Raw genomic sequence first — 23,364 nt, 5'->3', positions numbered from 1 at the left:
CAAGGCTTCAGCTCAGAGATGGTGCTGATTAAAAGATGCCCAGCACGTCAAGCCCGATGCGTAGAGCCCGAGGCACGGTCCCAGCCGATCCTCGAGGCTGCCATAATCAGCAGCATCACCACGCCCACCACTGCATTCTGTGTGCCCCGTTACACCTGGAATGTACTTCCATCTCACCTACAACACGTTCCCGTGGTGGCAAAGCCATCTCTGACTGCAAGCCCCATGAGGGCAGGATTCGCTCTGTATTCTCAGTGCCAAGCCCGTGCACATGTGCACACACACGTGGTTAACAGACGTTTGCTGACCAAACCAATGAATGAATCAACAGTCTGACTGATCACTTTCAATGTCTTGTTTTCTATATAATCCCAATTTAAAAACCCTTTCCCCAGGTGTTGTTATAGACAGGTTACTAGATTACGTGAACTGAACCTGATGCCCACGTCAAGATTCTGCTGGACACCGATTACAGAACATTTGCTGAAACAAAGATCCCTTGGTCTGAGTGAGTCCATAGGAACATAATAAGCTCCTATTCCGATGCTCTAAGCAGACTCCCCTATCTACCAGCGCAGAAAAATGGGCTCCCTTTTAATTGGGAAGGTCTAGGAGCACACTCCATTTCGGCACAGGGAAGCACCCTTTCCCTTTGTTTTTCAGAATTAAAAAAAAAAAAAAAGGAGAGCAAGGTGCAAGGGCTCCAGGGCTCACAGGGAAGACCGCCTAGCAGGGGCCGCACCCCAGACACTCTCCCTGCGGCCCTGGATCAAGGCCTCCTTCCCCACTGCTTCCCAAGTGACCCTGAGGATACCCCTCCGTGTTCGTAGCTTTGGAGAGAAAAATAAAGAGTCCCAAATCAGGGTGAATCCGTGAAGGATCTCCGCAGACCTCCTCTCCAGCATATTTTCATGGACGAGGGATCACCGCTAGGAAATACCCACCATGAGCCTCCGGAACAGCACAGACTCGAGGTGACCAATCATTCAGAACTTACACACAAGCCAAGTGGCCACACAGTACAAACCCAACTTCCTTTCAAGATCTTTCAGAAATATAATTGAAGCGGGGGGGGTGCGGGGGAAAGCAAATGTTCATTCTGCTCTGTGTATGTACAATTTCCATTTGCAAGGAAGAGGTTATCCAAAAACAAGCTCATGTTTCAGTGACCTTCACGGCACTGCCATGTGAAAGGAGAGCCAAAATAAATCTCAAAACTATTTCCCCCAAAGTTCAACCCTTTGAAATGCCCTGACTTGACCAGTTTCAAGACTGGCGTTTCCAAGTTTCAATTCCAAGAACCACTTTTTTTTTTTTTTTACAAACATCTAAATAAAAACTGTGATAGCGTATATAATGTATGTCACGATTATACCCGATGCAGGTGACAGCCAAACAGGATTGGCTTGGGACAAAGACAGAAGGGCCTGCAAACTGTGGGTTTGGAAAAATAAAGGAGAAAGAATCTACTTCTCAGGAGGCACCGTCAAAGAAGGGGAGAAAGGACTGTCTATGGGAAAGGGACGGAGAAAGTGAATCTTAACAGTGCTCAGCACAAGAAAAAAAAGTGTCACTGTGTGGTGACATAGGTTACCTAGACTTATTGTGATTATTTCGTGATACATACAAGTACTGAATCATTAGGTTGTAGGACTGAAGCTAGTATGTCAATTACATCTCAGCAAAAAGAATTAAGAGGGTTAAAAAGGGGTGGGGTCGGGGAGGGGAGGGAGAGAGAGAGAGAAAGAGCAGGACGGGAACAAAGCCGCGTACGTACGGGAGGCCTGGGGAAGCGCACACACAAAGGGGCAGCAGGGGGCCAGAGGAGGGGCCGAAACAGGGCAACAGGATCAGCCAGCCGGAGGGAAAGCCGGCAGGAGCCGGCAGCAAGGACAGCAAGGGGGAAAGTCACCCCGTGTCAAAGGGCAGGCTGGCTGGTGGGGGGAAGCAATTAAACACCAGTGACAGATGGAGATAAGGGCATCCGAGGCAAAGCGTCCCTAAGACACCTGACACCGAGACTGCGGGCAACAGACCAGCAGCAGAGGAGGGGCAGGCGTCAAAGAGGAAACACAGGGTCCCAGAAGGAGCGGAAAGCTGCCTAAGTTTGGGGGTTGCTGTTGGAGGCATATGGGGGCAAAACCGTGGCTGCACGGGCACCCGGGGGAGTCCTGGGCCCAGGAGGGGCCTCATGGCTGCACCCCCAAAGCGCATCAGCTTCTTCTTCCTGCAGGGAAGTGGCCGCTGCCTCCAGCCTTATCTAAGCAGCACGATGCTGAAGGCACCACCTGGTCCCCACGACCAAGGGAGCCGGCTCACTTCCCAACGGCCCCCCTGTGAAAAGGAGGATGTGATAACTCTGACGATCCGTGAACATCTGACATCCAGCAAGAATTGTGTAGCGTCCAGAGCATCCAACAGGGAGAAATACTGCAATGCAGTTAGCGTGAAGTCCCCTTCTGAAAGGAGCTGAGCCGGCTGGAGAAGGATAACAGGTCCAGTTACCATGCTGGTCCCCTGCGTGTCTGCAGGTGTGTGTGCACAGGTGTGCACGTGTGTGATGGGAAGGAGAGATGAATGTGCCAGAAAGCTGGATGGACCCAGAGATCATCCATCAGACTGAGTGAAGTAAGTCAGACACAGACAAATATCACATGATATCACTTACGTGTGGAATCGAAAAACATGATATCAATGTACTTATTTACAAAACAGAAATAGACTCACAGACATAGAATAGAAACTTATGGTTACCAAAGGGAAAGGGGGGGAGGGATAAATTAGGAATGTGGGGTGAACAGATACACACGGCTATAGATAAAACAGAGAAACAGCAAGGTCCTACTGTAGAGCACAGGGAACTCTACGCAACATCTTGTAATAACCTACAATGGAAAATAAGCTGAAAAACAATAGATTTATATCTATCTATATCTGTATCTATATATAGATATATATAAAACTAAATCACTTTGCTGTACTCCTGAAACTAACACAACATTGTAAATCAACTACAGTTCAATTAAACAAATAAAGGGGGAAAAAAAAAAAGAAAGCTGGCAGCTGTGCTCGAGAGCCAAGACTTGAAAGCAGAACATGATGAATAAACAATTATAACGTGCAGAGAGGTGGAATAAGGAAGAGAGGTATCCCAGGGCAAGAACCCAGCGAGGACCACTGCAGTCAGCCAAGTACAACGAAGTCTCCAGAAGGAGAGGACTCATCCTCTAGTTGTGAGCAAGCTGACCCTTCCAAGACTTGGCCAGTGAGGGCGCTGAGCTCTGAGACAGGACCTTGTGATTCTAGTCCTAGCCCAGGCAGCGTTCTCAACGGCAGGCAGAGCCTGTTTCCCCTTCTGTACAATACACCCCACCCACTCCCGCCCCCGGGTCATCAGCCCTGAGAACCAAACAGAGTTCCTGAGAGTCTCAAAAGAAAACGGCAGCTAAACCAACTGAAGGCCGAAACGTTGTCAAAACTCTAAGATTCCTAAGCAAAAGGGATGAAGTAAAAGATACGCGAATGTGTCCATGGCGCCCAGAAGGGGATTAAAGGGCTTAGAATTGTGGGTCTAACTCAGCAACTCTGGGTCGCTGGGTGAGCTGAAGCCACAGCCGTTTCCAGCACAAGAGCCCCTAAGAGTGAGACGAGCATCGGTGTCTGAGGCTTTTACACGTGTCCAAGTGATCGGGGTTTACTTTATAACCTCTTCTAGAACAAAGGAATTGAAGCTGACTCAGTCCCTGTAAGGGACTGGATTTAGGCTTGTAGCTGCTAGAGGCCATTCATTCACCTCCATTCACAGAAATTAGGAGGCAAGATGCTTTCGAGGGCTGGGCAGGAGTCAGGGGCCAGGGGGGCGCAGGTAGAGACAGGTGTGTCTACACGCACGGGCAAGGCCTTCTCTTGTTAGTACACGTACTCAACATTTGATCAACCTTATAATGCTTCTCCTATCTCCCTGTACCCAGACCCTCGTCCTCGGCGTTATCTGAGCAGACATGTTGACAACACCAGTGGGATTACGCTGCCTGAAGAGGCACTTTCACAAAACAAAGATGCTGCCTTTATTACAGCCCGGATATTGTCCTCGTTTATGTCCGTTGTTCCCGAGCTGTGAGTCCGTCCAGGGCTGGGCCCAAGCCCTTACTCACCTTCAGGCCTGCTGCCGTGTAAACACTCAACCTAAGATGTGCTGAAGTAAACCACGGAGCCAGATCATCGCAGATAAGTAACAGTAACAACTTCTTGGAAACTCCAGTTTTCTCACGGATAACAGAAGGGGTGTGGGCAAAGCACCTCCTGGCTCTAACAAATGCAAAATACCCTAATCTTCTGAAAACAAAAGAGCACTGTCTGGACACACATTGTAACTTTTATACATTTCAGGCAACAGAAAAATGTATATGATTAACCTCGATGGATATGGCAATTAAAAAAAAAACACATTTAGTTTTAACATGAGCCCCGTTCCTTTGTTAGTCAATGAAATAGAAAAGCGGCCTAGGTTTTAAGTAGGGAAAGACTATATACACATTGGTCATCCTGAAAAAAAACTGTATTGGGGGGGGGGGGGGGGGAATGTTAATTCTGACATTTCCTTTTAAACCTTCTCCCCTGAGAGGCTCTATCTGGAATAACATTGACATAACAGAAACAAACAAGACTCTTTACGATGGCTACAGTTTAACAAAGGCATCTGTGGATTTTTACCTTCCTTGGGGACTGCTCAAACGCAGAAAACGTAAGCACAGTTGCCCCAGCAGCTGGCAAGTTCTCTCCCATATGCGGAGAAGTTGTGGAACAGCTGGGGAATGCAAGATGCTTTTGAACACGCTGCTATGTGATCCAAAATAACGCTGCCTGTTCATCTTCCCTACAATGGTAGCGACAGCCCAGAGCAGGTCTGGCGCATGCCCTACAGCTGCTTCTTTCTTCCGCCCTGGAAACTCAACAAGTAGCTACAAACGAAGCGAGATGCACAAAAGGGGAGAAACCCTGCTGCTAACCCTTTATGTGCCGTCCCCTGCTTACACACGCAGATCATTTTGCCATGTGGGAGAAAGCTGCATTTCGAACCCAAATGGAAAATCTATGTTTAGCTTTCAAGGGCAATCCCTCCCTGGACTCCATGCCATGCCCATCTTGGTGATAACTTTCACGATCGGGTGGCGTTTAATAACATTATAAGGTTTCCAGTGCTTTCGCCCTGGATGATGATTTAAAAGATAAATGCAAAATCAAGAACTAGGAAATAGCAACGTTCAGGGGTCTTTCATCAACAACTTGACACAGTATATTTAAAAACAACTATTTCTCCACTTGTTGCTAAATTGAAAAGCCTCCAAGATCTTTTAACATATGAAATAGCTATTCTGGTTGTTCGCTGGTTGTGCAGCTTAACTGGACATAACCAGACCTCTCTATGTCACCTTCCAAATGTTAGTTTGGCAATTTTCAGATCATACATAGGTCACCATATTTGAGCAAACAGTTCTGAAATGTTATCTCAAACTCTCCTCCCTCCTCCGTCCACTTCGTGGCACATCTTTAAACAGACTCCAGGCAATCTTCTGTTTTCCAAGTAATGGTCCCACTTGCCAAGGTCGGGCCAGCACAATTTTCACAGACGCAGATATTCTCCTTAGTGTTGTCAATGGCTAGTGAACGAACAAAGAGAAGACCTGTTTCCTTTTCTCCAGCTTGTTTGGTTTTGAGCTTGCTTTTTTAAGTCCTGTCATCATGGCTATTAGGATACTGGCTTCAAATTTTAAGGAAAGAGAAATGGCTGGAGGGCTGGCCGCAAAATTACACAGTGGTAACACTAGGAGGAAAGCCCGATGGTTCCGGAGCCCCTGGTAAATTCCTTGGGCAACGAGACAAAGTTTTCCATCACTACCACCCTGCCTCCCGACACACACGCACACACAGCACTTGCTGACAAGAAGGAAGAATCGCTAAGTGCATCACCTTGCTGTATGAACCAAGAAGATGAAGTTCAGCTGTCAACTATTTTGCCTCTCTAGACGAGGGAAGGGAAGAAAGAAAGAGTCTGTTCTTAAACATCATCATTATTAGTTAACACTCGCTGGGCGGCTACTACCTCCTAGGCTCTGCGCTACTAAGTACCTTATATGAATGACCAAATTTAAGTCTTGCAGCTTGAAACCAGGTGGTGCTGTGACTACTCCTGCCCTAAAAGAGGAAAGTGAAGCTCAGAGAAGCTGAGCAACTTGCCCATCGCTACAGACCTATAAACGGTGGAGGCGGCATTCGAAGCCTGCCCTTAATCATCATGCCTCACTGTCTCCACAACTGGCCCTGCCCTAGGACATTCTGAGTCAGAACTGTCATTCCAGGGTTTCAAACAACATCTTTCTTTAAGGCAATACACTTGCAGTACATTCAAGACAACACCACCGCCCCATATTATAAACTTGAGCTCAATAATGTCTAAAGATGTGGAGATGATCTCAGATGTCTAAAAGGAATTTTAGAGTCATAACCCATCAGACAGTTACTGAAGGCTAGCTGCATTTCCAAGGCATTTTAAATACACATTCAGCGTGGTGGCAAAGTCACAGAGCTTAGACAGGGTAGGCACTGCGGCTCCTTCCCGCAGGGAAGGCCCACAGAGCTCCTAGCTACACGGAGCTCCGGACCCCGGGCCCACCTGCCTGATGAGACGCCACACAAAGCAAAGGACAGCAGCCTCTGACTCTCTTTGCAGTTGTCAGGTCATTCTAAGCGGTTTACTTGTCTTCATAGACCTTAAGCTTTTTGTTTTTTTTGGTTTTTTTTGTTTTTTTGCGGTACGCGGGCCTCTCACCGCTGTGGCCTCTCCCGTTGCGGAGCACAGGCTCCGGACGCGCAGGCTCAGCGGCCATGGCTCACGGGCCCAGCCGCTCCGCGGCAGGTGGGATCCTCCCGGACCGGGGCACGAACCCGTGTCCCCCGCATCGGCAGGCGGACTCTCAACCACTGCGCCACCGGGGAAGCCCGTACCTTAAGCTTTAAACTAAGAGTTGGGGGACTTCCCTGGTGGCCTAGTGGCTAGGATTCTGGGTTTTCACCGCCGTGGCCCAGGTTCAATCCCTGGTTGGGGAACTGAGATGCCACAAGCTGTGCAGCATGGCCAAAATAAATAAATAACTAAAAAGAAATAAACTAAGAGTTGGTTTAGTTGAGGCCTTGAGCCACAGAAAAGTCAGCCACAGGTGGAAGGTCAATCTAACCCTAATAACGAACGCGATCAAACCGAACCTGGGGTCACAGCCTGCACCCTGACTCTTCAATCAGCAAAACCCATAACAACTTTTCAGGAACGTCCTTTGGCATAAAACTGGGATGAGCAAACAACTACCCTTCGGGGCAGGACAGACTCTTGGGCCCAGAAACCTCTTTAAGCCTGTTTCCCCATCTGTGAAATAGAAATCACCGCTCTGGAGGAGGCTGGGAGGTTTCAAAGCGAATGGTGAAGATCTTTCCCAAGTGGATACAAGATTCTCTCATACAGAAGGCCTTTCCCTACTTCAGTAGGGAGTGGCGACAGATAAGATAAGAAAACGTGAATTCTATCCACGGATTACCGCGGGATCAGGTTTCACACCAGACCAGAGCGCCCCAGGTTTCTCTTGGGCAGCACCTCCTCTGGGTCCGGCTCCCGGGAAACGTCTGTCGCGCAGGGGGGATGGTGCCCCTGCCATTCCAATGACAGACTCGTGCCTAAGTCTGGGGGTTGCATAACCTCGGGGGAGGGGGCGGGGGGAGGACAGGAGCTCTCTCCTTTCTCGCCACGGTCCTCTCCCCTTCTGCGGAACTTCCAACGGCAACAAACTGTCAAGGCTGCACCAGAGCTGTACTGCCGAGGCCAGAAGCGCTTAACCCCGCACCTGACCCGGACTGCGGCCTGGACTGGAACCGCCGGGCCGCTAGAGGAATGCAACCACCGCCTTCTGGAGCTCCCCTCTGGGCGCCCAGGGCCGCCGCTGTCACCCCGGGACTAAGCCCCTCCCTTCCGGGAGCCCGCGGAGAGGGGCGTGGCCCGGCGGGCCGGTTGGGCGCGCGGCGGGGGGACCATTCGCCCGCGGGGGCCCTGCGTCGGCGCGACCCTGGGGCCCGGGCGGTGGCGAGGGCAGGCCGGCAGTGTCGCGGTTCTACACACACGCGTGTCGCTCCCCGGGCCGCCCCTCCCCCGCCCCCGCCCCTCCTGCCCGCCTAACCGGCCGCCCCGCTAACTTCCCGAAACTCGGCGGAGGGAAATCCTGAGACAGCCGGTACCTCCGGACGGCGCGCGCCGGGGACGGAAGTGGGTGGGAGCGGCGGCCGCGCCGCGCCTTTGTTGCTGCGCCGGGACCCCGCGGGCCCCCGGGAGCGCCCCATCGCGGCGGCCCGGGGATCGGTCGCCCCTCCCCGCTCGCCGCCCCCGGCAGGACCTCCCGGAGCCCGAGCCTAACTGACCCCTCCTCCGGCCCCCGGAGGAGGGCGCGCCGCGGCGTGTCCTAGTGTCTGCCGGCCGGAGCCCGGCGCGGCCGATGCCCGCCCTCGGCCACCGCGCGAAGGGACGCTCCTCACCTTCTTTCCGAGCTTTCCCCAGGCCTCCGGGGGCACGATCTCCGCTCCCCGCCCGACAGCAGCTGGGCAGCCCCGACTCTCGACAGCGCCACGGCCACTCCCTGACTCCTTGCACAGAGCGAGGACCGGGTCCCCCTCCCGGGAGGATTCACCGCTCCTCACCTGGAGCCTCGCTCGAGTCCCCTCCCCTCCGCCGGGCCGCGCGACGATCGGGAGCGGGCGCCCTCTGCCGGGCCTCCCGGCCAGAGCTCCCCGGGCCGGAGTGGGTCGGGAACATGGAGCCCGGCCGAGCGCGGGGACCCCCGCGGCCACCCCTCGGGAGCAGGGGCCATTGCGCCGGGACCGTCCCGGGCCGCCAAGCCCGAGCTGGGCCCGACCTCGGGCCAAGAGAACCAGAGCTGTCCCTGAACCCCGGGGCCACTGCGCGCCCGGAGTCACCACCCCACTCGCGGGCCGGCCGGTCCAGCCTTGCCCCCGGGAGGCGTCCCCAGGAACCCGCCATCAATCGCGTGCGCACGGAAAGTCAGTTTAAAAGCCCCGGAAAGTCAGTTTCACTGGGTGAAAGCAAAGTTTGGGTCCTCGTTCCCAGTAGCCCTCTTCCGCCCGAATTAAAGGGACGGAGGGGAGGGCAGAGGCCTGTCACACACCCCCGGGTCCTAGGACTTGGAAGACGCTTGGGGCGAGCTTCAGGGACAGTCGCAGCCCGGGTGGAGCCCAAGGTCGGCCGGCGCGTTCCCCCCAGCCGGGGGGTGTGGCTGGCCCGTGACTCGCTCTTTCGCCCGGGTAAACACACTTGCAGCAGGTGAGCCTACCCGCCCCCGCCTCTGCCCTGCGCCAGGTCCTGGGTGCAAGTGTGGAGGGGACCAGGGGGAGCCGAGAGGACACCCACGCGCGATGGGCCGCGTCCCCCGCCGAGCGCGTCCACGCGCGCGCCCCGCCTCCCCGCACTCACCTAGCCCGCGGGCTCGCCCACCTGCCGGCCGGCAGCCGACGCACAGCTCCCCGCGGCGACGACGGTGGCGGGGGCCGCACGCTGGCCCCCGCGCGAGCTGGCTGTCGGCGAGGGACCCGGGAGAGTCTGTCCGGCGTCCCGGCGCCGCAGCTGCCCGAGCAGACAAGTTGCGAGGCGGCTCAGGGCCGAGCGGGTGCCTCCGTACCCGAATGCGGGCGCGCGAGTCCCGGCGCGGCGGGCGGGCGCCGGGTAGTAGTTGTAGGGCCCCCGGGTGTCGGCCGCCGGGCGTTCTGAGTGGCTCGGACCGCGAGCCAGGCTGGAGGGGCCGGCGCGACCCACCCCCTCGGCACGCGCACGCGCCGGCCCGGGGACACGCACGCGCACGCGCCGGCCCGGGGGACGCGCACGCGCGCCCTCGGCGGCTCCGGGGGCCCGGGGCTCGCCGCGCTGCCCGCGCTGCCCGCGCTCCAGTCCCGCGTGTTCCCCGAGGGGCGCCGCTGACCTTAGAGACCCCGAGCGGGCGTCCTGAGTGCCCAGCAGATGCAGGGATAAAACCCTCCGACGTGTGCGAAGGTTGTAGCCACAGGCACTCCGGGCCAGTTGTCAAGGAGACCGTCCTGGCCCCGCGGCTCACAACTGTGAAGAAGTCACGTCACCCTCCGACCTGGCCGTCTTGACGGGGGCCCAGCCCCTCTCTCCGTGGTTCTCACACTTCACACTTTCGCGGATCAGAATCGCCCGCCCACCTGAGATGAGTCACGACCCAGAGTGCTAGACCCTCCCCATTTTCTCATTCTTTACACCTGCCAGGTGAGGCTCAGGCAGCTGTGCAGACTAAACCCTTGAGGTGCCTGAAGTACTTGGTAATCTGCAAAGCAGTAGCTAAATCTGAATTTGCGAAATCCACTCGTGCTACTTGTCTGTTTCACTAGCAGGTGTTCCCATTTAATCTCTCTCCAATCCCTGCTTCTTTTCCTCTGAGTGTTAAGACTCTTGCTTTCCTGCTGAGGAGGCAGCAAGCTTAGGCATAGCAGACCCCACGGGAGGAGAGAAAGGTGAGCGTGTCGGCAGCCTAGGGCCGCCAACACAAACTACCGGACGCTGCGGCCTAGACCACAGAAGCTTCTTTTCTCACGGATCTGGAGGCTGGAAGTCCAAGATGGAGGCGTCCGTCAAGAGGGTTGGTTTCTTCCAAGGCCTCTCTCTCCTTGGCCCGCGGGTGGCTGCCTTCTCTGTCTTGGCCTGGTCTCTCCTCTCTATGTGTCTGTCTGTGTCTAATGTTCTCTTTTAAAGACACCAGTCATACTGGATGACAGCCCACCCATAAGACCTCATTTTAACTAAGTTACCTCTTTACAGACCCTCTCTCCAAATACAGGCACATGCTGAGGGACTAGGAGATAGCGCTTCAACAGATGAATTTGGGGGGTTGGGGGGGCAGGGCCGGGGGACGAAGCTCAGCCCATAACAAACAGGGAGCGCCACTGCCCCGAAGGTCCTGGAACAGAATTTGAGTGTCAGCCTTCCCTCGTCCCTACTCATCCCCGTACCCTCCCCGTAGGCTGGCCTGTGTGTGGACTGACGCACCCTGAAAGGCTGAGATTCAAAGCTGGAAGGACTTAAAATCCAGTAACGAAACGGCCCTCTTAGCTCAGGGTCCTCGGAAATACGATCAGGACAACACTGCAGTGTGTGAAATGGATATTGGAGAATGTATCAGCAATCTGGAACCCTGACCCAGCAGATATTTCAGAACCAGCCCATTACAGTCTGTTAATGCCTAAGTACAGAGTCACCCTTACCTTCGTCCTGCCTTTGTTGGAGCTGTGCCATCTCCAGAAGCCTCCTGAACAAGGGACTGTGCTGAATAAACACAGTAAAGACGCCTCCCTCCTCCTAGCTCCCTGGGAGAACTCTGGCAGCATCGAAGCTAGGAAAGGCAGGAGGAAGCAAAGACAAGGGCGATTTGCACAGATCCCAGGCTCATCAGACCCAGCTGATCTTCAGCAAATTAGTAATAACCCTGAATGTGGGGCCTTCCCAGAGCCTCATTCCCAATCCTCTGCTGGTCCCAGCTTTGCTTTGTGGCTTCATCTACCACCAGGCTACACCGCTCCCCAGCCTCCAAACCCAAGTGGCTACTGGATCGGCTTGGGCACTCCGAAGTCGGTGTGTCCGTCATTGAAGTCCTTCCCCAAACTTTGTCTCCCCGCCTGCACCCTCCATCGGAGTGGATGGCACAGACGCACATCTGAGACAGGACCTGCTTCAAGACACCCGCTACTGTGCCCTTGACGCCTCACAGAGGCCTCCCCGCTTACCCACTCCCACCACCGTTGCCCCGCCAAGGCCCTTTGTACAGTTTCTCCTCTGGTTTTCGACACCGGCCCCCTAAATAGACCCGCTGCCCCAGCCTGCCTCTCGGCCAGCATCATCCACGCTGCTCCTTTAGGGATCTTTCAAAGCCAGAAACCTCGTTATCCTGTGCCCTTCTTAAAACCTCTCAGTGGATTTCCTTTATGTTTTGGGAGAAAATTCAAGCGCCTTTGCTCCCCTCCCTCTGGAGGCTCATCTCTGACCATTTCCCACCTGTGTCCTTCGCTGGCGCGATAGAGACCACTCACAATGCCTGCAGACTCGAGAGGGCTCCTGCCCTCAGAGCACAAACCTCTAGGACTCTCTTGGTCTAAGGAGATGGTGTCACTCCTCTTCCAGCGTCCTCCAGAGAGCCACCGGGTCTAGGAAGCCCACCCACTCCTTCCTGAATTGGGGGTGGGTCCCCACAGCACCCAAGGTGCATCTTGGTCGTAGCAGTTAGAACATTGGCCATGATTCCTGGGTCACCCTTCCGCGTCCTCTGTTGAACCAAGAGGTCCTGGACAACAAGATCCTTATCCAGTTTTGTAAGCCGAAGTCTAGGCTGCACTGAATGCTCAAAAAAAAAAAAAGTTTGCTTTAAGGAATGAATTAATTCTTAGAAATTCAGAGGATTTAGTCAAATGTGGCATCTGTTAGCAAGTCCCTTATTTGGAGCAAGCTTCACTTTTTCTGACAATACTTGTGAACACTCTCCCTTAAGTCACTTCCTGTTTGAATTATAGGTTCATCCTTTAGAATCTCTAATTAATTTCTATGCTTCCTAAATACCCAGGGTGCCTCGGGGGTTTTCAAGCTGCTGGCCACGAAATCAGTTTTATGGGTAGAGATGAGCATTTTTTTTTAATGAAACAGAATTAAACACATGCATCCTGCCTAGTAAGAGTTAGTATTGTTTTCATAAAACTTTTGTTAACTATAATTCTGAATGTTGAGTGTGTGTGTGTGTGTGTGTGTGTGTGTGTGTACAAGGTTGCTGTGTCATCCAATTTATCCCTTCCTGTGGGTCATGGTTAAAAGCTGGGGCAATGCTGTCTTATAGAGGGCTGGAGTTGTGTTCTCACCAGATGACATATTTTTAGAGACTCTGGAAAGGGAGGTCATTAAGCAGAGAACATTTTCTGGAAAGAAATTCTGAGCCAGACTTTTAATCAAGGAATTGGCCAAGTGGAGAGTAAAACACAGGGCTCCCTCTGGCACATAGTAGGTGCCCCATAAGTGCTTTGATTGCCTGGTCTATGCATGGAGGTGTGTGCGGGAAGTTCTCTTGGCTGGCATCTGTCAAGGAGTAATAAGAAATGAGATCAGTGACACGGAGCAGAGGAAGGAGGCCTGGGTTGTGGCCAGACCTTGCCCTGAGGTTTCATGAGCAGGAGGTGGAGTGACATGGGATTTCCTAACCCGGTTTCCATCACGAATGTTCCAAGATCAAATGTTATGAAGCAAACCTTTGCTGAAATAAAAATACCACTTTCCCTGGGTTAGAGGGGAGATGTAAGTGCTCAAAGCAATGAATTCAGATGAGAAGCTGTATTTTCTCATCTCTGATCGTCGACTCGTCTGGAAAGCCTGTGGAGAGAAGGGCCTAAGTGAGACAGGATTATGAAATGAGAAGTAACAGGTGGCCCTTATAAGACTATAACCTTGAGAGATCTGCCAGGTATTTCCATCCATGTTAGACGCCTTTAACTGAGGAACTGAGACCCAGCCCACAACTATTCAGAAGGCAAGGTCCTCACTCCCTAAAGTTTAGAATCTGCAAAACAAGGTTGCCATGTAAATAAAGAACACATATTATTGCTACTATGTTTTTTCATTGCTTAAGTCGTTCTGATTTGGGCAGGTGAGAAGAATAAAAACTTGGACCAGGGGGATAGAGATAAGATTTTGGGAGGGTTGTTAACTTAAAAAAAATTTTTTAGACTTTTTTTTTATTGTGGTAACACTGGTTTTATAACATTATATAAGGTTCATGAACCCAATATTCTATTTCAAGTTCAATATACCTTACAGCATGCTCACCACCAAAAATTTAGTTTCCATCCATCACCGTACAGCTGATCCCCTTTACCTATTTTACTCTTCCTCTTACCCCTTCCCCTCTGTTCTCTGTATCTACATGTTTGTTTTTGTTTGGTTTGTCCACTTATTTTGTTTTGTTTGTTTTTTATATTCCACATATGAGTGAAATCATACAGTATTTAGACAAGATTTTTAAAAAGAGAAAACAAATAGGGTGGACCAGAGATAGCCAAAATTATAATGAAAAATATTCTAGAAGACACTTTCTCTGTTCTCTTGCTTCTAAGTAGAAATACACTTGGCCATGAATATTATAGAATTTTAAATTTGAAAGATGGACAAAATCTGAAAGAAATCAGACTGTCACAAGCATGAGTTTTAATAAAACTTTAAAATGGGTTCCAGATTCTTCTTTCAGCTTTTGAACACACACACACACAACAGGATGGGTTGGCCAAAAAACTGTGGTTTCAAAAAATTCCTGGGGACTGAAATATTCTTTGATATTATTTATAACACTAGCCCTGTCTCAACCATCTAAACTACCTAGATGGGTGTTCGTTGAATTTTCCCCCCTAAACACAGAGAAGATTCTTTGACCATGTTTCACACTCCACTCCCAATTTTGTGTCATTTCACAAGTCATAAACCCTTCTTTAATATCTTGAAAATTAGCAGTAGTTTGGGTACCAACAGGAGTATATAATGAAGGTACTGACAAAAATGGAAAATATAGGCGGGACAGAGCTAGCTTAGCAGGGGTTTCTCATCTCCTTCAAAGGACCTGCGGGAAGAGGCTACGTAGTGACTTCCCTGACGCTGCTGTCCCTTTAGGAACTGCCAAGTCCTTTTGGCTACTCAAGTTGGCAGTAAACGCTCACTCTTTGTGTAGCTGATTTCTGCCCACTCACTACTTCACCTGTCACTTCCACCTTTCAGCCCCCTGTTGGCTGTGGTCCATTTTCCAGTTTATTTACCTGCTTCCCCATCCTCTGAGGGTTGCAGAGCTAGCCTGCTTGGGTTCGAAGCTGTGTTACTTTGGGCCAGTTATTTAACCTCTCTGTTCCTCAGTTTCCTTATCGATAAACTGGCGGTAATAGTCCTCCTGTCCTGAGGACTTTTATAAAGAATTTAGACCATGCGACTGACAAGGGGCTAATATCCAAAATATATAAACAGCTCATACAAGTCAATATCAAAAAAACAAATAACCCAATCAAAAAATGGATAGAAGACCTAAATAGACATCTCCACAAAGAAAACATACAGATGGCCAACAGGCACGCTCAAAAATGCTCAGCATTGCTAATTATTAGAAAAATGCAAGTCAAAACCACAAGTTAGGGCTTCCCTGGTGGTGAAGTGGTTAAGAATCTGCCTGCCAATGCAGGGGACACAGGTTTGAGCCCTGGTCTGGGAAGATCCCACGTGCCACAGAGCACCTAAGCCTGTGCACCACAGCCCGTGAGCCACAACTACTGAGCCTGCGAGCCACAACTACTGAAGCCTGCCTGCCTAGAGCCCGTGCTTCACAACAAGAGAAGCCACTGCAATGAGAAACCTGTGCACCACAACGAAGAGTAGCCCCCACTCGCTGCAACTAGAGAAAGCCTGCACACAGCAATGAAGACCCAACACAGCCAAAAATAAATAAAATAAAGTAAAATAATTTTTTAAAAAGCTGAAAACCCCCCCACGAGTTATCACATCACACTGGTCAGAATGGTTGTCATCAATAAGTCTACAAATAACAAATGCTGGAGAGGGTGTGGAGAAAAAGAGAACCCTCCTACACTGCTGGTGGGAATGTAAATTGATGCAGCCACTTGGAGAACAGTATGGAGGTTCCTTAAAAAACTAAACATAGAGCCACCATATGATCCTGCAATCCCATTGCTGGGTATATATCCAGAAAAGACAAACTGTAATTTGAAAAGATACATGCACCCAATGTTCATAGCTGCACTATTTACAGTAGCCAAGACATGGAAGCAACGTAAGTGTCCATTAACAGATGAATGGATAAAGAAGATGTGTATATATATGTATACACACACACAATGGAATACTACTCAGCCATAAAAAGGGATGAAATAATGCCATTGGCAGCAACATGGATGGACCTAGAGATCATCATACTAAGTGAAGTAAGTCAGACAGAGATATGAAATCACTTATATGTAGAATCTAAAAAATAATACAAATGAATCTATAAACAAAACATAAACAGACTCACGAACATAGAAAGCAAACTTACGGTTACCAAAGGGAATGGAGGGGGGATAAATTAGGAGGTTGGGATTAAAGATACGAACTACTGTACATGAAGTAGATAAGCAACAAGGGTTCACTATATAGCATAGGGAACTATATTCAATAGCTTTGAATAACCCATAATGGAAAGTAATCTGAAAATACATATATATAACTGAATCACTTTGCTGTACACCTGAAACTAATACAATACTGTAAATCAACTATATCTCAACCTAAAAAAATGCACATACTATGTGACCCGGAAATTCCAGTGAGAAAAATAAAATTTAGGATGATCCCTCGAACGTGGTAAGTGGTTAGTAACCAGTGACTGTTGTTCTTAGTTATCGTACATGAAAACTTCACCCGTCGTTCTCTCAGTTAATTGCTTATTTGCACAAGAACCACTTCGGACTCTGTCAATGTTGTCAGCAGTCTGGACACTAGGATGGCCCCTCCACGCACCATCACAAGCATTTCACTTGTTTGTTGCAACACATTTTTCTGCTCCTCGGGCCCTGTGCTGGACCCTCGGTAGAAAGCTACAGGCCGGCATCTTTGTATTTGAGATAACAAAGGAAACAGTTATCATCTGTAGTCACTGACAAGTGAGGTCTGAAGATGTCCAAGTTATATTTCTATGGTGCCTTTCCCAATAGACTGTAAAGCCCTTGAAGGCTGACCCCCACTGTCCTGACTGGAAGGAAATTCGCTTTGCCCTGGGTTTCCTTTCTCAGTAAAGCCAGGATCCCCAGAGTTGTTTAGATAATACTCTGCCCCCTGTCATCCACTGAGCCCCTCGGGGAGCCCCTCAAAGCTGATCTCCACAACCTCCGACTTCTAGACACACCAGGGGCTGGGCTCAGGAATGGTGCCTTTGTGCTAGGACCCAAGCAGAGACACCAGAACAGAGCTACCAAGGGGGACCCGCAGGGGCTAAAGTCATGACAGAGGCATAGAAATTAGCCAGTGAAGAAAGAAAGAAAGAAAACCCCAGGGAGACAGTCTATTCGCATTTCAAGGGTATTACACACGAATTATTAGTTTCATTTTTCTGCCAGCACAAAACCACCTAAGTGACCTTGAAAATACCATCCCTACCTTCTGCCTCATGGGTCTAGCGCTAGGTCCTGCCTCCACCAGCCAGGTGAGAGCTACTCTGGCCCCTTCGCAGCGAGCCCGGGCTGGGCCACTCCCCACGCACCAATGGGGGTGGACCTACTAGCACACAGCACCATCTGTGCTTTTTGGAAAGTTTCTTGAACCCCTTACAATCTCTCTCTCACCCAGAGCCCTACGCCTTAATCTAGGCCCTTTGCCTCCAGTTCTACTCCTGGCAAGACAGCAAACAGCCTCCTATCGATCGTCGCAGAGATGATATTCCGTGAGGGAGCCAGAAGCTTCGTGCTTTTCTTCTATCACCTAGCTACCGCAGGGGGGAGATGTTTTTTTTGTTTTTTTGTTTTTTTTGTTCTTTGTTTTCTCATTCCACCCTCTTTATTAAAAACAGCCCTTTTGGGCTTCCCTGGTGGCGCAGTGGTTGAGAGTCCGCCTGCCGATGCAGAGGACACGGGTTCGTGCCCCGGTCCGGGAGGATCCCACATGCCGCGGAGCGGCTGGGCCCGTGAGCCATGGCCGCTGAGCCTGCGCTTCCGGAGCCTCTGCTCCGCAACGGGAGAGGCCACAACAGTGAGAGGCCCGCGTACCGCAAAAAAAAATAAAAATAAATAAATAAAATAAAATAAAAACAGCCCTTTTATCCTCCTTATCAAATCTTGCCAAACTCCAAACCAGGGTTCTATCTCATGTGACAGGATAAAAAGTAAGTAATTCTCCCCTTCGCCTTGAACTGGAGCAACACAGGAAATAAAAGACGAGCCACGCAGTCAGAGGCCTACAGAGCCTTTTCCTGGTACGGGTGTAAATCTAAGATGTGCCTCTGACTCTAACCTGATCTGCCTTGGAGAAGATGATGTAAGAAGAGGCTTAAAGAAACCCAACTCCAGAAAATTAAAGCCAATAGGCTTGCTCAGCCAGGACAGAAAGGGCATTGGAACCATCCAGAGGTATCACCCGACCTGATAGAAATCACAGGGTCTCGCCTACCATGCTCGGACACGGTCTGTGTACAAGAGCTGGGCTGGCACAACCAGAAGGCTTGCAGTCAAGTTACAGTACTGTCTTATGACCCGACCCTGGAAATTGCAGCTAAACCCCAGAGGCACATCCCTCAAGAGGGCTCAGAGAGAACCAGCAGGAAATCTGTGCTGAAGATCAAAATCTGGGGTTAATCACTGGTCTTAAGAATAGCGCTTTCTTCCAGACAGTGTAATAGATCTTTCCTAAGAGATTAAGACAGCAGCTACAGAGCCAGCCAGGAACCTGCCCATGTTGCCAGGGCCCGCGGCTGGGTGTTTGGGGCATGGTGGCCAGGCTGGGTTGGTGGACCTTAGGCATCGTGCCCACCTTGTGATTGCTGCCGCTACTGGGTTCTTACCCCATCCCCCGCCGAGATGCTAGTTATCCTGGCTCTGCCCCTCCCCCACTCCTCACTGCCCCTCTTTCCCTCAGTTAACAGGTGAATAGTACTGGTCAGGCTGCTTTCAGCTAAAGGTAATAGACAATCCTCCTCCTGTTAGCTTAAAGAGCAAGGCTCCATTAGGAGTCATGCAGAGGGTTTTAGGATTTGCTCGGTCTGGTGACTTTAAAGTCTGTTTCCCTGCAGGCTCTTTTTGCAAGCCTCATCCTCAGGCTGGGGGCAAGAAGATGCTGCAGCTGTTTGCAGGCCTCATGCCTATGCTTGACAATGTCCACAGAGAGAAAGGAAAAGTCACTCCTGGAAGCTCTTTAAGAAGGCTGAGAAATGAATTTCCCCTAAGCCTCCAGAAACTTAAAGTCTCTGTTTGCAGGCCATTGGCTCCAATTACATGTGCTCGTTCCTAAATCAGTCACCAGCAAGAGAGGCGGAGCCCCCCTTGAGCAATCGGGCCACCCCTGGAGTTGAGGGCATCCATCCTGTTCCCCTTGAGGCCCTGTGACTATGGGGGGAAGGGGAGAGGCCTGAACAAAACCAGGGTTCTGTCACCAAAAAATAAGGGATGGAAAGGATGCTGACTAGGTGGTTATGGTGTCCTCTGCCACAGGATAAGTATTTATTAACTTTTTTAATAATCATAAATAAAAGCTCTGGTAATCATTATGCTTTCCCCCAATATTGTGTCCCTCCTCCTTCAGGGAACACGGTAGCACTGAACTTCTTGACCCCCCTGTGAGGCTATGTCACCAGATCTGGCCAGTGAGCTGTGAACTGACGTGATGCGTGTGTCTTCTGGGCCAGAACATTTAATTGCCTGCCCTAGTTTCTCCAGGCAGTTCTTTTCCTCTGCCACAGGGACCAGCAATGGTCCAGATAACGGCTGTCCCATCAGCCTTGTCCTGGAGTGAGGACAGTGCAGACCAGGGCCTCCAGGCCATATGCAATGAACAAGTGGCATGATAAAGAAAAAAAAACACACTTTGATGTTTTGAGATAACTTGTTAGTGCAGCAAAAGCCTAGTGTATTTCAGCTGATACGGTAGCTTACATCTATTGAGTGTTTCCCGTGTTCCAGGCATGTGATAACACATTATCACTAGTTTCAATGGATAGGAGAAGTCAGGAGTGGTGGAGGCTCCTACCCACACCCCCAAGACGACCTCACTCCTAGGCATTTATACCAATTGGAACTTGCCTGAGGATGTATCTAAGTTCGGATTGCTCCACCACACAGCAGATAAATGTCCTAAGGATTTTGGAGCAGAGAACAAGTGAGTATTGGTGCATGTGAACAGGAGTCATCAGAAAAAGATCAGGAACATTCAGGTATACACGAACGCTGGGACTCCAATAAGAGGAGAAGGGGGAAATATGCCATTGGAATAAAATTCTCCATGGTTCTCTTGTGTTTCTGCACACCTTGTGATCAATGCACTGATCTGCCTTTTGTTCCAACTACCTTGTCAAGGATGTTTGTACAGCAAATAGTTTGGAGGCTAGCGATAATGCTTCCCCCAGAGCAAAGATAGGGTTTGCCTACCCCCTTGGAAGGTAGAGATGGTATCTTCCTCTGAAGCAAAGGCAAGAATACTTACTTTCCAGTATGATAAAGACAATGTCTTGCTTCCTAGCAAAGCAGGCATGCTTAATGCCCATGATAATATGAGCCAGGCTCCTTAAGCACAAGGCTCCTCTCCTGCAATGCAGCCCACTGGGTGTGTAGCTGTCATCATCGTGTGGGAATTGATACTTTGGTGCCAAAATTCTGATACACTAGTTACTGCTATTGCCGTGGGTAACAGACTGTCCTTTGTCTCTGACCCAGGAATCTCACGTCTCCTGGCAGCACTTATGGAACTGGGGCAGGCTAACTTTTTAGCCTGCCAGTAGGGTGAATCTCAGACCCTTCATAATTCCGGACACACGTGGTTGTTGATGGACAGGTAACATTCCAAATGAAGCATATAGAGAGAAGTTAGAGAGAAACCTTTTTTGTCTCAGGAATTTGCCCAGAGAAATTGATCTTCTTCCTATTAATATCCATTATTTTCCTCTCTTAAAACTGGTAGATGATTAAAAAGAGAATTTTCTCTAGAATCTTCACATCCACCTGAGAATCTAAGCAACCGGCTTGTGAAACTAAATCAGAATGCTACCCGGGGACATCATTCTCAAACTGCCTGATGGAAGGTCTGCTCTTGCAGCCCCTGCGTTCTGTCTTCAAATATCAGAAAACCTTGGCCCTCCAAGTTTCCAAATTGGAAGTGAAATCTGCTCAGTGAGAATCTGATTTGAACAGAGCGTGGAATGGATCCTAAGGGTTTGGTATAAGCTTTAACATCTGACTTATAAATATGTCACCTGCTATGTGCTGAATGAAGAAAACTTACTACAGACAACCAGGGCTCAGAGAACAATGGATTTTGCAGAGTTCTTTGCGCGCAACTACACACTTCCCCCTGCAGTATTCAGTGTCAAAAGTTTAAGTAGGGCTTCCCTGATGGCGCAGTGGTTGAGAGTCCGCCTGCCGATGCAGGGGACGCAGGTTCGTGCCCCGGTCCGGGAAGATCCCACATGCCACGGAGCGGCTGGGCCCGTGAGCCATGGCCGCTGAGCCTGCGCGTCCGGAGCCTGTGCTCCGCGGTGGGAGAGGCCACAACAGTGAGAGGCCCACGTACCACAAAAAAAAAAAAAAAGTTTAAGTAATTCCTTATAAGACACCACAGAGTTATGACAGGTCATACAGGAGATAGGGATGCAAGTATATTTTTACCTTTGCAAAAAACAAAGGACAAAATAAGACAACCTGCATGGAATTGAGACCATCCGAAGATAATCTCTAGACCTATCCAAGTCACTGAGTCAGACTTCAAGGAGTAATTTTTATAAATGAATCTCCATTGTGTCAAGCTGCCTCTCAATCATAGATTATCTGAGTCTGTGAGATGTGTTGGGGAAAACCTCATAGAATAAAAATGAATCATCAGTATGGCATTTCAGCAAGACCTCAACCCATTTATTTTCCAGTATTAAGTTCCTTCACTTATTAATTCAATCTGAATAATTTCCAGAATGCTTATTAATGTGTTAGGCTAAAAAAGATATAGTCCCTGCCCTTAGAAATGTTCACTCAAGAAGGTTTGACTTTGATGTTAAGTGCCTTGAAGAAAAAGTAAATAGTGTTGTGAAAGCTTATAATAGGAGCCCTACCCACTTCTGGGAGGCTCAAGAAAGGCTTCCCTGAAGATGAGACATTGGAGCTGAAATCTCAAGGCTTTAAAGGGATTTACTGTGCAAAGAAGTTGGGGATGGAACAGGGGTGACAGGGGGAGGTTAGAAGATTATTCCAGGCTGAGAGAACAGCATGTCCAAAGGCCTAGTGGCAGATGCATCCTTTTTACTTTTAGGGCAATGAAAAGGGTCAAGTCCAAAATCTGGGACCATTTGAGCAACAAAATATATAATGATAGCAATAGATTATATTATAGAATAAAATAAATATCCACCAGGCCACAGTGATAATCAACAATCAAATAAATAAATGAGCAAGAAGATAAGCTATTCTTACAGTAGAATTCCAATTAATAAACTTAAAAAGATAATGGACATAGAAAATCACCATTTGAAAAACACCACAGTAATAATTACTGCATGCAAGAATCATCAACTGGTGATAAAACTGGCAGGTAAAACTATGATGAGAAACATTATACTTACATAAGAGTCAAAATCTCTCTTCTCCCCATCCCTCCAATAAAGGGTAACTTTACGATGCAGACACCATCTTGACCAAGGGCTCAAAGTTAACAACACCAGTAATGAGATGTGGATATCATGTACCTCCTAATACGATACACTGAGAAGGACACAACATCACTTCTGTGATATTCTTGCCAAATTATTTGTAACTTGAATTTAACCATGAGAGAACATCAGACAAACCCAAACTGAGAATCATGCTACTAGATAACTGGGCTGTGTTCTTCAAGATTGTCAAGGTCATAAACCACAAAGGAAGAATGGGAAACAGCTCCAGACTGGAGACCAAGAAGACATGGCACGCACACGCACTGAGTGATCACTGGATCCTGAACCAACTGTTCAGATTCAGGTAAGGTGTGTAGATTAATTAATAATATTGCATGTTTTGGACAACGAATGTTGCCTGCCATTTCAGTAAACAAAAGATGCTGCCGCCATCAAGCCAGCAGCCACTGTAGCCAGCCCCAACGGTGCACCCCGAGGGGAACTCAGGATGGAGAAAAAGAGGACACTGGCCCTGGAGAGTTAAGGTGCACATCAAAGGAATGATTTCAATAAGCTCAGACTTGCATTTTCCCATACCTAGAAAAGCGCTAAATCAGTTAATTTAAGATGTCTGGTTTTTCTTTAATTAGCAGTAATTTTTTTTTTTTTTTTTTTTTTGCGGCACGCAGGCCTCTCACTGTCGTGGCCTCTCCCGTTGCGGAGCACAGGCTCCGGACGCGCAGGCTCAGAGGCCATGGCTCACGGGCCCAGCCGCATGTAGGATCCTCCTGGACCGGGGCACGAACCTGCGTCCCCTGCATCGGCAGGCGGACTCTCAACCACTGCGTCACCAGGGAAGCCCCAGCAGTAATGTTTTGATGTTTGATACCAGGTTTCTGCA

At 49.7% G+C, this 23,364-nt stretch overlaps 1 protein-coding gene and 1 long non-coding RNA gene across 11 annotated transcripts in view; both read right to left on the bottom strand.

The window, feature by feature from the left end:
- Window positions 1–9,842, bottom strand: part of SVIL (supervillin) — a 241,506-nt gene extending 231,664 nt beyond the window's left edge. For 8 of the 9 annotated variants that reach the window (XM_081228434.1, XM_081228436.1, XM_081228438.1 and 5 more), the window contains exon 1: window positions 9,527–9,842. The gene's annotated coding sequence lies outside the window, so the exon portion shown is untranslated. Of the gene's footprint in view, window positions 1–8,574; window positions 8,713–9,526 lie in introns of those variants that run through there. The other variant, XM_081228435.1, reaches the window with a different exon arrangement.
- Window positions 9,843–12,341: 2,499 nt separating this feature from the next.
- The window catches only part of LOC308614538, a 69,498-nt gene continuing 58,475 nt past the window's right edge, over window positions 12,342–23,364 (bottom strand). The window contains exon 6 of one of the 2 annotated variants that reach the window (XR_014015410.1): window positions 12,342–13,471. This is a non-coding gene — a long non-coding RNA (uncharacterized lncRNA). The remainder of the gene's footprint in view (window positions 13,472–23,364) is intronic. The other variant, XR_014015411.1, reaches the window with a different exon arrangement.

Source organism: Mesoplodon bidens (assembly GCF_964165515.1).
Source record: "Mesoplodon bidens genome assembly, chromosome: 3".
Classification (NCBI taxonomy): domain Eukaryota; kingdom Metazoa; phylum Chordata; class Mammalia; order Artiodactyla; family Ziphiidae; genus Mesoplodon; species Mesoplodon bidens.
The sequence above is the reverse complement of the archived record's forward strand: the minus strand, read 5'-3'. Positions and strand labels throughout refer to the sequence as shown.